The following is a 10,801-nucleotide window of genomic DNA, read 5'->3' as shown; positions in this document are numbered from 1 at the left end:
TCTTCTTTTTTTTTTTTTTGTTTTGCCTCTTGTTCTGTCCCCTTTCTGGGAGCGAGTCGGCGGCCCGGGGTGGGGGTCACCCCCACCCTCAGCGCCCGCCGCGGTGCCTGGCGCCCCAGCCCGCACCGTGGGGCCTCCTCTTGTCCCAAGCCGCGACACCGCCGTCACGCGGCAGCATGCGTGGCTTCTGGACTGTCAGGTCTCAGACCAAAGGTCTGCTCTGTGGGAACCGACACGCTGGAGGAAACCTTGAGAGTCTGAGAGGGGAGGGAGTTCCAGAAGAAGGCCAGGATGTCATTTTGAGGGAGTATGTGACCAGAACTCGTCCCATTGCTTTTGGGGTTCTATGGGCTACACGTAGGAATCTTTGGTGGTGGCACCTGATGTTGGGGGATCCGGAGTCACACCCAGACCTGCTCCACAGGCCTCCTTTTACTTTTCTCTTCGGATTCATTATGTTTAAAAAGTGTCTCTTATCTCTATGATTGCATTTTCTTTTCTCTCTCTTTTCAAGCAGATGATGGGAGTCCAAGTATTAAGGTGACATGTGTTGCCCGTGCCCCCCTCCCCCCTGTGTTCTTATTCATTAACCTCTGATGTTGTTCCAGCGTATTGTGGGGGTACCAATGTTAAGGTCGGGTACGTTGCCCTCTCCCAGCCTCCCCCCTCGGGTCAGAGCCTCAAGTGCGCCCATCCCCCAGTCGGTGCGCACACACCCGTTCCTAATGGAGGTGTATGCCCATCCCCTCCCCCCACCCGCCCGACACCCACCCGATGAAGGTGATTCCTCTGTGTCCACTTAGGTGTCCATCGGTTCGTACCCATTTGCTGGTGAGCGCGAGCACGTGGTGCTCGTGTGTCCATTCTTGGGCTACCTGGCTTACTGGAACGGGTTCCAGCTCTGGCCAGGAGAACCACGAGAGGTGCCCTCTCACCGCTGCTCCTCCTAGCTGAATAGCACTCCGTGGTGTCCACGCGCCACATTTCATTTACGCACTCGTGGGTCGATGGGCACTCGGGTCGCTTCCAGGTCTTTGCGATTGTGACTTGTGCCCTGACTCTAACCCTAACCCTTACCCAGCCCGTCTCCTCCTCAGTCCCTGCCTGACTGACTCCTTCCCGCCCGGCCTGTCACCTGTCACCGTCCTCTGCCCCTGCCTGACACGCTCCTCCCCGCCCGGGCCGTCACCGTCCTCGGCCCCTGCCTGACGGGGCTCCTCCGTCGCCTGGGCCTTCCAAGGGCTTGGTGTGGACGCTGGTTCCAGGACGCCCTCCCAGGGACCCGGTAGCAGGGCGGCCGCAGCGTCTCGCGCCACCCAACCGTCCGCCGGCCGGTGGCCGGCGCTAAGTGGCCTGCGGGGGACGTGCCCCCACTGTGGGGCGGGCGCCCAGCCTGGTGTCTTCTCTGAGGCCCCGTGGCTGCTTTTCCCCCCCGCAAGGGGAGAGCCGCGGAGGTGGGGACCGCCTCCTCGTGGGGACGTACACCCAGCTCTCCACGTCGGATTCCGGGGCTCTCTGTCCTGCCAGAAGGCCCAGCTGGCCTGCGGGTCCTTAGAGTGGCAAAAACATCCGAAAACTGAGATTGAGGGTCCGGTGGTTGTCTGCACTTTTGTGCTGGGCACCCCAGGGAGGCCCGGGGGCTGGCTGGACAACGCGGTCTGCTGGGCAGGGGGGTGGTTTGGAGGAGCAACTGATGCCCTTTGCACTTTGGGTAGCAAGTGTCTGAGGTGTCTCTGAGCCCTGCGCCATGTCGGGGGGTGGGGTGGGGGGGTGGGAGGTCGGGGGGGTGTGGAGGAGCAGGAGGAGGAGGAGGAGGAGGTGGGAAGGGCCGTGGCCTGCAGTCGTGTTCCCGGGGTGGCTTCTTCCACAGGCTGCTTGGCCTGGGCTCCCTGCACCTGGGCCTTTGGAGGACTGGCCCTGTGCTTGCCAACGCTTCCCCTGCAGGGACCCAGAGCTGGGAGGTTGCATCTCTCAGCCCTGGGTCGGGCAGAGCCCCAGCGGGCCATGCCCACAACCTCTCTCAGCACGGGTCCCCCAGAAGGCTCCTTTGGGACCAGGATTCTCTTGCGGGTGACTCTTTAAGGTCTGGCCCCTGGATGGAGGGGCACCAGGAGTAGAGGAGCAGGAAGGGGAAGGGGGTGGCCATGCGAGGGGACACTTTCAGGCCAAGTCCCAGCTTCAGCCTGATCCTCCTGGGAACCCCGGGGTGTACGTCACACCTCCTGGTTGTCCCGCTCTGAGACAAGGGCTCTGAGACAAGGAGCCGGGCTTCGCATTCCCCCAGCAGCCAGTCGTGGGCTGAGGACACCTGGGGCGTTGGGAACTCCCTGGCTTCTCCTTGGCTTAACATCTGGAGCTGCTTGTGAATCGTGCCGCCACACACACCCGAGTGCAGGTGTCTTCTGCACAGACTGCGGGCCTCGCTCTTCTGAATGCCGCTAGCTCGCCACCCACCCACGGGTGAACCTGGTCAGGGTACTTTCTCTCGGGGGCAGACTCTCATCCTGGCGGGCTACCGGTGTTTCTGTTTGCTCGTTTCTTTCTTCCATTTCGGGAAAGGCTTCCTTACTGGGTGTGGAAATCTCCTATGCCTTTCCTCGCCTATTCTGTCAGCTTTAAAATTCTCTTTCAGTTGCCACCCTCACAGATGGATTAGGAAACTCTTTCCGGTGCACTCATTAGTGAAATGACCTCAATGAAGCTGGAATCCAATATCTAATCGCCGATTTTTAGCGAGTCCACACGCCAGGGTGGTCGGGGTCTAATGCAGCCCCGGCCAGGCCCAGGCCCCTTGGACTGGGCCACAGGAGGACCCAGAGGAGGTTCCCGGCCCCCACGGTCGCGTTGCCGGCAGTTCTCCAAGGGCTTGGGCGTTTTCCAGAGGTAGGAGATGGAGGGGACTGATTTCTTCAGCGCCCCACAAACCACGCCACCCCACCCATGGGACACATCCCTAGAGAGAGAGAGAGACGCCCCATACACTCGCTCCCCTCCCCCATGCGCTGTGCCCCAGCCCGGGCCCGGGGGAATAGGCGGCAGCCCACCCACAGGGTGGGGGGCGCAGCTGAAAGGGGTTGTGGGGATGGCGGCCCCTGCCTGGGGTCAAAGGGCCGGCGACCCGCGCGTGCGCAATCGGCGGCGGCGGCGGCGGCGGCGGCGGAGGCGGCGGCCACGAGCTGGGGGTGGGCCAGGCGAGGAGAGGAAGGGGGCTGGAAGGTCTCCACCTTGGCGAGTCCAGCCGTGGAGGCGCATCTTGTGTGAGTGTGAGTGTGTGTGTGTGTGTGTGTGTGTGTGTATATAGAGAGACAGCCCCCCACCCCGGCCCGCCGCTCCCTGCCCGCCCCGCCCCGCCTGTCACCCCCGTCCCTCGGAGCCCGCCGGACCCGGCCGGTGAACTCAACAGGCCCGGCCCGGTGCGGGTCAGCGCCGGCGCGGGGCCTGGGGCGGGGGGAGGAGGCGGCGGGGAAGCGCAGAGAGGCTCGGCTTCTTGAGCGGGGCAGGGGCGCCCTCCGCCGTCTAGGGCCACACCACCCTGAACGCGCCCGATCTCGTCTGGTCTCGGAAGCTAAGCAGGGTCGGGCCTGGTTAGTACTTGGATGGGAGACCGCCTGGGAATACCGGGTGCCGTAGGCTTCTTCTTTTTTTTTTTTTTGTTTTGCCTCTTGTTCTGTCCCCTTTCTGGGAGCGAGTCGGCGGCCCGGGGTGGGGGTCACCCCCACCCTCAGCGCCCGCCGCGGTGCCTGGCGCCCCAGCCCGCACCGTGGGGCCTCCTCTTGTCCCAAGCCGCGACACCGCCGTCACGCGGCAGCATGCGTGGCTTCTGGACTGTCAGGTCTCAGACCAAAGGTCTGCTCTGTGGGAACCGACACGCTGGAGGAAACCTTGAGAGTCTGAGAGGGGAGGGAGTTCCAGAAGAAGGCCAGGATGTCATTTTGAGGGAGTATGTGACCAGAACTCGTCCCATTGCTTTTGGGGTTCTATGGGCTACACGTAGGAATCTTTGGTGGTGGCACCTGATGTTGGGGGATCCGGAGTCACACCCAGACCTGCTCCACAGGCCTCCTTTTACTTTTCTCTTCGGATTCATTATGTTTAAAAAGTGTCTCTTATCTCTATGATTGCATTTTCTTTTCTCTCTCTTTTCAAGCAGATGATGGGAGTCCAAGTATTAAGGTGACATGTGTTGCCCGTGCCCCCCTCCCCCCTGTGTTCTTATTCATTAACCTCTGATGTTGTTCCAGCGTATTGTGGGGGTACCAATGTTAAGGTCGGGTACGTTGCCCTCTCCCAGCCTCCCCCCTCGGGTCAGAGCCTCAAGTGCGCCCATCCCCCAGTCGGTGCGCACCCACCCCGTTCCTAATGGAGGTGTATGCCCATCCCCTCCCCCCACCCGCCCGACACCCACCCGATGAAGGTGATTCCTCTGTGTCCACTTAGGTGTCCATCGGTTCGTACCCATTTGCTGGTGAGCGCGAGCACGTGGTGCTCGTGTGTCCATTCTTGGGCTACCTGGCTTACTGGAACGGGTTCCAGCTCTGGCCAGGAGAACCACGAGAGGTGCCCTCTCACCGCTGCTCCTCCTAGCTGAATAGCACTCCGTGGTGTCCACGCGCCACATTTCATTTACGCACTCGTGGGTCGATGGGCACTCGGGTCGCTTCCAGGTCTTTGCGATTGTGACTTGTGCCCTGACTCTAACCCTAACCCTTACCCAGCCCGTCTCCTCCTCAGTCCCTGCCTGACTGACTCCTTCCCGCCCGGCCTGTCACCTGTCACCGTCCTCTGCCCCTGCCTGACACGCTCCTCCCCGCCCGGGCCGTCACCGTCCTCGGCCCCTGCCTGACGGGGCTCCTCCGTCGCCTGGGCCTTCCAAGGGCTTGGTGTGGACGCTGGTTCCAGGACGCCCTCCCAGGGACCCGGTAGCAGGGCGGCCGCAGCGTCTCGCGCCACCCAACCGTCCGCCGGCCGGTGGCCGGCGCTAAGTGGCCTGCGGGGGACGTGCCCCCACTGTGGGGCGGGCGCCCAGCCTGGTGTCTTCTCTGAGGCCCCGTGGCTGCTTTTCCCCCCCGCAAGGGGAGAGCCGCGGAGGTGGGGACCGCCTCCTCGTGGGGACGTACACCCAGCTCTCCACGTCGGATTCCGGGGCTCTCTGTCCTGCCAGAAGGCCCAGCTGGCCTGCGGGTCCTTAGAGTGGCAAAAACATCCGAAAACTGAGATTGAGGGTCCGGTGGTTGTCTGCACTTTTGTGCTGGGCACCCCAGGGAGGCCCGGGGGCTGGCTGGACAACGCGGTCTGCTGGGCAGGGGGGGGGTTTGGAGGAGCAACTGATGCCCTTTGCACTTTGGGTAGCAAGTGTCTGAGGTGTCTCTGAGCCCTGCGCCATGTCGGGGGGTGGGGTGGGGGGGTGGGAGGTCGGGGGGGGGTGGAGGAGCAGGAGGAGGAGGAGGAGGAGGTGGGAAGGGCCGTGGCCTGCAGTCGTGTTCCCGGGGTGGCTTCTTCCACAGGCTGCTTGGCCTGGGCTCCCTGCACCTGGGCCTTTGGAGGACTGGCCCTGTGCTTGCCAACGCTTCCCCTGCAGGGACCCAGAGCTGGGAGGTTGCATCTCTCAGCCCTGGGTCGGGCAGAGCCCCAGCGGGCCATGCCCACAACCTCTCTCAGCACGGGTCCCCCAGAAGGCTCCTTTGGGACCAGGATTCTCTTGCGGGTGACTCTTTAAGGTCTGGCCCCTGGATGGAGGGGCACCAGGAGTAGAGGAGCAGGAAGGGGAAGGGGGTGGCCATGCGAGGGGACACTTTCAGGCCAAGTCCCAGCTTCAGCCTGATCCTCCTGGGAACCCCGGGGTGTACGTCACACCTCCTGGTTGTCCCGCTCTGAGACAAGGGCTCTGAGACAAGGAGCCGGGCTTCGCATTCCCCCAGCAGCCAGTCGTGGGCTGAGGACACCTGGGGCGTTGGGAACTCCCTGGCTTCTCCTTGGCTTAACATCTGGAGCTGCTTGTGAATCGTGCCGCCACACACACCCGAGTGCAGGTGTCTTCTGCACAGACTGCGGGCCTCGCTCTTCTGAATGCCGCTAGCTCGCCACCCACCCACGGGTGAACCTGGTCAGGGTACTTTCTCTCGGGGGCAGACTCTCATCCTGGCGGGCTACCGGTGTTTCTGTTTGCTCGTTTCTTTCTTCCATTTCGGGAAAGGCTTCCTTACTGGGTGTGGAAATCTCCTATGCCTTTCCTCGCCTATTCTGTCAGCTTTAAAATTCTCTTTCAGTTGCCACCCTCACAGATGGATTAGGAAACTCTTTCCGGTGCACTCATTAGTGAAATGACCTCAATGAAGCTGGAATCCAATATCTAATCGCCGATTTTTAGCGAGTCCACACGCCAGGGTGGTCGGGGTCTAATGCAGCCCCGGCCAGGCCCAGGCCCCTTGGACTGGGCCACAGGAGGACCCAGAGGAGGTTCCCGGCCCCCACGGTCGCGTTGCCGGCAGTTCTCCAAGGGCTTGGGCGTTTTCCAGAGGTAGGAGATGGAGGGGACTGATTTCTTCAGCGCCCCACAAACCACGCCACCCCACCCATGGGACACATCCCTAGAGAGAGAGAGAGACGCCCCATACACTCGCTCCCCTCCCCCATGCGCTGTGCCCCAGCCCGGCCCGGGGGAATAGGCGGCAGCCCACCCACAGGGTGGGGGGCGCAGCTGAAAGGGGTTGTGGGGATGGCGGGCCCTGCCAGGGGTCAAAGGGCGGGCGACCCGCGCGTGCGCAATCGGCGGCGGCGGCGGCGGCGGCGGCGGCGGCGGCGGCGGCGGCCACGAGCTGGGGGTGGGCCAGGCGAGGAGAGGAAGGGGGCTGGAAGGTCTCCACCTTGGCGAGTCCAGCCGTGGAGGCGCATCTTGTGTGAGTGTGAGTGTGTGTGTGTGTGTGTGTGTGTGTGTGTGTATAGAGAGACAGCCCCCCACCCCGGCCCGCCGCTCCCTGCCCGCCCCGCCCCGCCCCGCCCCGCTGTCACCCCCGTCCCTCGGAGCCCGCCGGACCCGGCCGGTGAACTCAACAGGCCCGGCCCGGTGCGGGTCAGCGCCGGCGCGGGGCCTTGGGCGGGGGGAGGAGGCGGCGGGGAAGCGCAGAGAGGCTCGGCTTCTTGAGCGGGGCAGGGGCGCCCTCCGCCGTCTAGGGCCACACCACCCTGAACGCGCCCGATCTCGTCTGGTCTCGGAAGCTAAGCAGGGTCGGGCCTGGTTAGTACTTGGATGGGAGACCGCCTGGGAATACCGGGTGCCGTAGGCTTCTTCTTTTTTTTTTTTTTGTTTTGCCTCTTGTTCTGTCCCCTTTCTGGGAGCGAGTCGGCGGCCCGGGGTGGGGGTCACCCCCACCCTCAGCGCCCGCCGCGGTGCCTGGCGCCCCAGCCCGCACCGTGGGGCCTCCTCTTGTCCCAAGCCGCGACACCGCCGTCACGCGGCAGCATGCGTGGCTTCTGGACTGTCAGGTCTCAGACCAAAGGTCTGCTCTGTGGGAACCGACACGCTGGAGGAAACCTTGAGAGTCTGAGAGGGGAGGGAGTTCCAGAAGAAGGCCAGGATGTCATTTTGAGGGAGTATGTGACCAGAACTCGTCCCATTGCTTTTGGGGTTCTATGGGCTACACGTAGGAATCTTTGGTGGTGGCACCTGATGTTGGGGGATCCGGAGTCACACCCAGACCTGCTCCACAGGCCTCCTTTTACTTTTCTCTTCGGATTCATTATGTTTAAAAAGTGTCTCTTATCTCTATGATTGCATTTTCTTTTCTCTCTCTTTTCAAGCAGATGATGGGAGTCCAAGTATTAAGGTGACATGTGTTGCCCGTGCCCCCCTCCCCCCTGTGTTCTTATTCATTAACCTCTGATGTTGTTCCAGCGTATTGTGGGGGTACCAATGTTAAGGTCGGGTACGTTGCCCTCTCCCAGCCTCCCCCCTCGGGTCAGAGCCTCAAGTGCGCCCATCCCCCAGTCGGTGCGCACACACCCGTTCCTAATGGAGGTGTATGCCCATCCCCTCCCCCCACCCGCCCGACACCCACCCGATGAAGGTGATTCCTCTGTGTCCACTTAGGTGTCCATCGGTTCGTACCCATTTGCTGGTGAGCGCGAGCACGTGGTGCTCGTGTGTCCATTCTTGGGCTACCTGGCTTACTGGAACGGGTTCCAGCTCTGGCCAGGAGAACCACGAGAGGTGCCCTCTCACCGCTGCTCCTCCTAGCTGAATAGCACTCCGTGGTGTCCACGCGCCACATTTCATTTACGCACTCGTGGGTCGATGGGCACTCGGGTCGCTTCCAGGTCTTTGCGATTGTGACTTGTGCCCTGACTCTAACCCTAACCCTTACCCAGCCCGTCTCCTCCTCAGTCCCTGCCTGACTGACTCCTTCCCGCCCGGCCTGTCACCTGTCACCGTCCTCTGCCCCTGCCTGACACGCTCCTCCCCGCCCGGGCCGTCACCGTCCTCGGCCCCTGCCTGACGGGGCTCCTCCGTCGCCTGGGCCTTCCAAGGGCTTGGTGTGGACGCTGGTTCCAGGACGCCCTCCCAGGGACCCGGTAGCAGGGCGGCCGCAGCGTCTCGCGCCACCCAACCGTCCGCCGGCCGGTGGCCGGCGCTAAGTGGCCTGCGGGGGACGTGCCCCCACTGTGGGGCGGGCGCCCAGCCTGGTGTCTTCTCTGAGGCCCCGTGGCTGCTTTTCCCCCCCGCAAGGGGAGAGCCGCGGAGGTGGGGACCGCCTCCTCGTGGGGACGTACACCCAGCTCTCCACGTCGGATTCCGGGGCTCTCTGTCCTGCCAGAAGGCCCAGCTGGCCTGCGGGTCCTTAGAGTGGCAAAAACATCCGAAAACTGAGATTGAGGGTCCGGTGGTTGTCTGCACTTTTGTGCTGGGCACCCCAGGGAGGCCCGGGGGCTGGCTGGACAACGCGGTCTGCTGGGCAGGGGGGTGGTTTGGAGGAGCAACTGATGCCCTTTGCACTTTGGGTAGCAAGTGTCTGAGGTGTCTCTGAGCCCTGCGCCATGTCGGGGGGTGGGGTGGGGGGGTGGGAGGTCGGGGGGGTGTGGAGGAGCAGGAGGAGGAGGAGGAGGAGGTGGGAAGGGCCGTGGCCTGCAGTCGTGTTCCCGGGGTGGCTTCTTCCACAGGCTGCTTGGCCTGGGCTCCCTGCACCTGGGCCTTTGGAGGACTGGCCCTGTGCTTGCCAACGCTTCCCCTGCAGGGACCCAGAGCTGGGAGGTTGCATCTCTCAGCCCTGGGTCGGGCAGAGCCCCAGCGGGCCATGCCCACAACCTCTCTCAGCACGGGTCCCCCAGAAGGCTCCTTTGGGACCAGGATTCTCTTGCGGGTGACTCTTTAAGGTCTGGCCCCTGGATGGAGGGGCACCAGGAGTAGAGGAGCAGGAAGGGGAAGGGGGTGGCCATGCGAGGGGACACTTTCAGGCCAAGTCCCAGCTTCAGCCTGATCCTCCTGGGAACCCCGGGGTGTACGTCACACCTCCTGGTTGTCCCGCTCTGAGACAAGGGCTCTGAGACAAGGAGCCGGGCTTCGCATTCCCCCAGCAGCCAGTCGTGGGCTGAGGACACCTGGGGCGTTGGGAACTCCCTGGCTTCTCCTTGGCTTAACATCTGGAGCTGCTTGTGAATCGTGCCGCCACACACACCCGAGTGCAGGTGTCTTCTGCACAGACTGCGGGCCTCGCTCTTCTGAATGCCGCTAGCTCGCCACCCACCCACGGGTGAACCTGGTCAGGGTACTTTCTCTCGGGGGCAGACTCTCATCCTGGCGGGCTACCGGTGTTTCTGTTTGCTCGTTTCTTTCTTCCATTTCGGGAAAGGCTTCCTTACTGGGTGTGGAAATCTCCTATGCCTTTCCTCGCCTATTCTGTCAGCTTTAAAATTCTCTTTCAGTTGCCACCCTCACAGATGGATTAGGAAACTCTTTCCGGTGCACTCATTAGTGAAATGACCTCAATGAAGCTGGAATCCAATATCTAATCGCCGATTTTTAGCGAGTCCACACGCCAGGGTGGTCGGGGTCTAATGCAGCCCCGGCCAGGCCCAGGCCCCTTGGACTGGGCCACAGGAGGACCCAGAGGAGGTTCCCGGCCCCCACGGTCGCGTTGCCGGCAGTTCTCCAAGGGCTTGGGCGTTTTCCAGAGGTAGGAGATGGAGGGGACTGATTTCTTCAGCGCCCCACAAACCACGCCACCCCACCCATGGGACACATCCCTAGAGAGAGAGAGAGACGCCCCATACACTCGCTCCCCTCCCCCATGCGCTGTGCCCCAGCCCGGGCCCGGGGGAATAGGCGGCAGCCCACCCACAGGGTGGGGGGCGCAGCTGAAAGGGGTTGTGGGGATGGCGGCCCCTGCCTGGGGTCAAAGGGCCGGCGACCCGCGCGTGCGCAATCGGCGGCGGCGGCGGCGGCGGCGGCGGAGGCGGCGGCCACGAGCTGGGGGTGGGCCAGGCGAGGAGAGGAAGGGGGCTGGAAGGTCTCCACCTTGGCGAGTCCAGCCGTGGAGGCGCATCTTGTGTGAGTGTGAGTGTGTGTGTGTGTGTGTGTGTGTGTGTGTGTATATAGAGAGACAGCCCCCCACCCCGGCCCGCCGCTCCCTGCCCGCCCCGCCCCGCCTGTCACCCCCGTCCCTCGGAGCCCGCCGGACCCGGCCGGTGAACTCAACAGGCCCGGCCCGGTGCGGGTCAGCGCCGGCGCGGGGCCTGGGGCGGGGGGAGGAGGCGGCGGGGAAGCGCAGAGAGGCTCGGCTTCTTGAGCGGGGCAGGGGCGCCCTCCGCC

General features: G+C 63.5%; 2 non-coding genes across 2 annotated transcripts; both read left to right on the top strand.

Annotated features, from left to right (window-relative positions):
* Positions 1–3,514: 3,514 nt before the first annotated feature.
* On the top strand, positions 3,515–3,633 carry LOC142868653 (5S ribosomal RNA). Its single transcript, XR_012917598.1, has one exon. It is a non-coding gene; the product is annotated as a 5S ribosomal RNA (ribosomal RNA).
* A 3,531-nt stretch (positions 3,634–7,164) lies between these two features.
* LOC142868651 (5S ribosomal RNA) lies at positions 7,165–7,283 on the top strand. The gene has a single exon (XR_012917596.1). It is a non-coding gene; the product is annotated as a 5S ribosomal RNA (ribosomal RNA).
* Positions 7,284–10,801: the final 3,518 nt, after the last annotated feature.

Source organism: Microcebus murinus, unplaced genomic scaffold (assembly GCF_040939455.1).
Source record: "Microcebus murinus isolate Inina unplaced genomic scaffold, M.murinus_Inina_mat1.0 scaf036_hap2_Mmur4.0, whole genome shotgun sequence".
In the NCBI taxonomy this organism is placed as follows: Eukaryota; Metazoa; Chordata; class Mammalia; order Primates; family Cheirogaleidae; genus Microcebus; species Microcebus murinus.
This window is presented reverse-complemented; position numbering and strand designations above follow the sequence as displayed.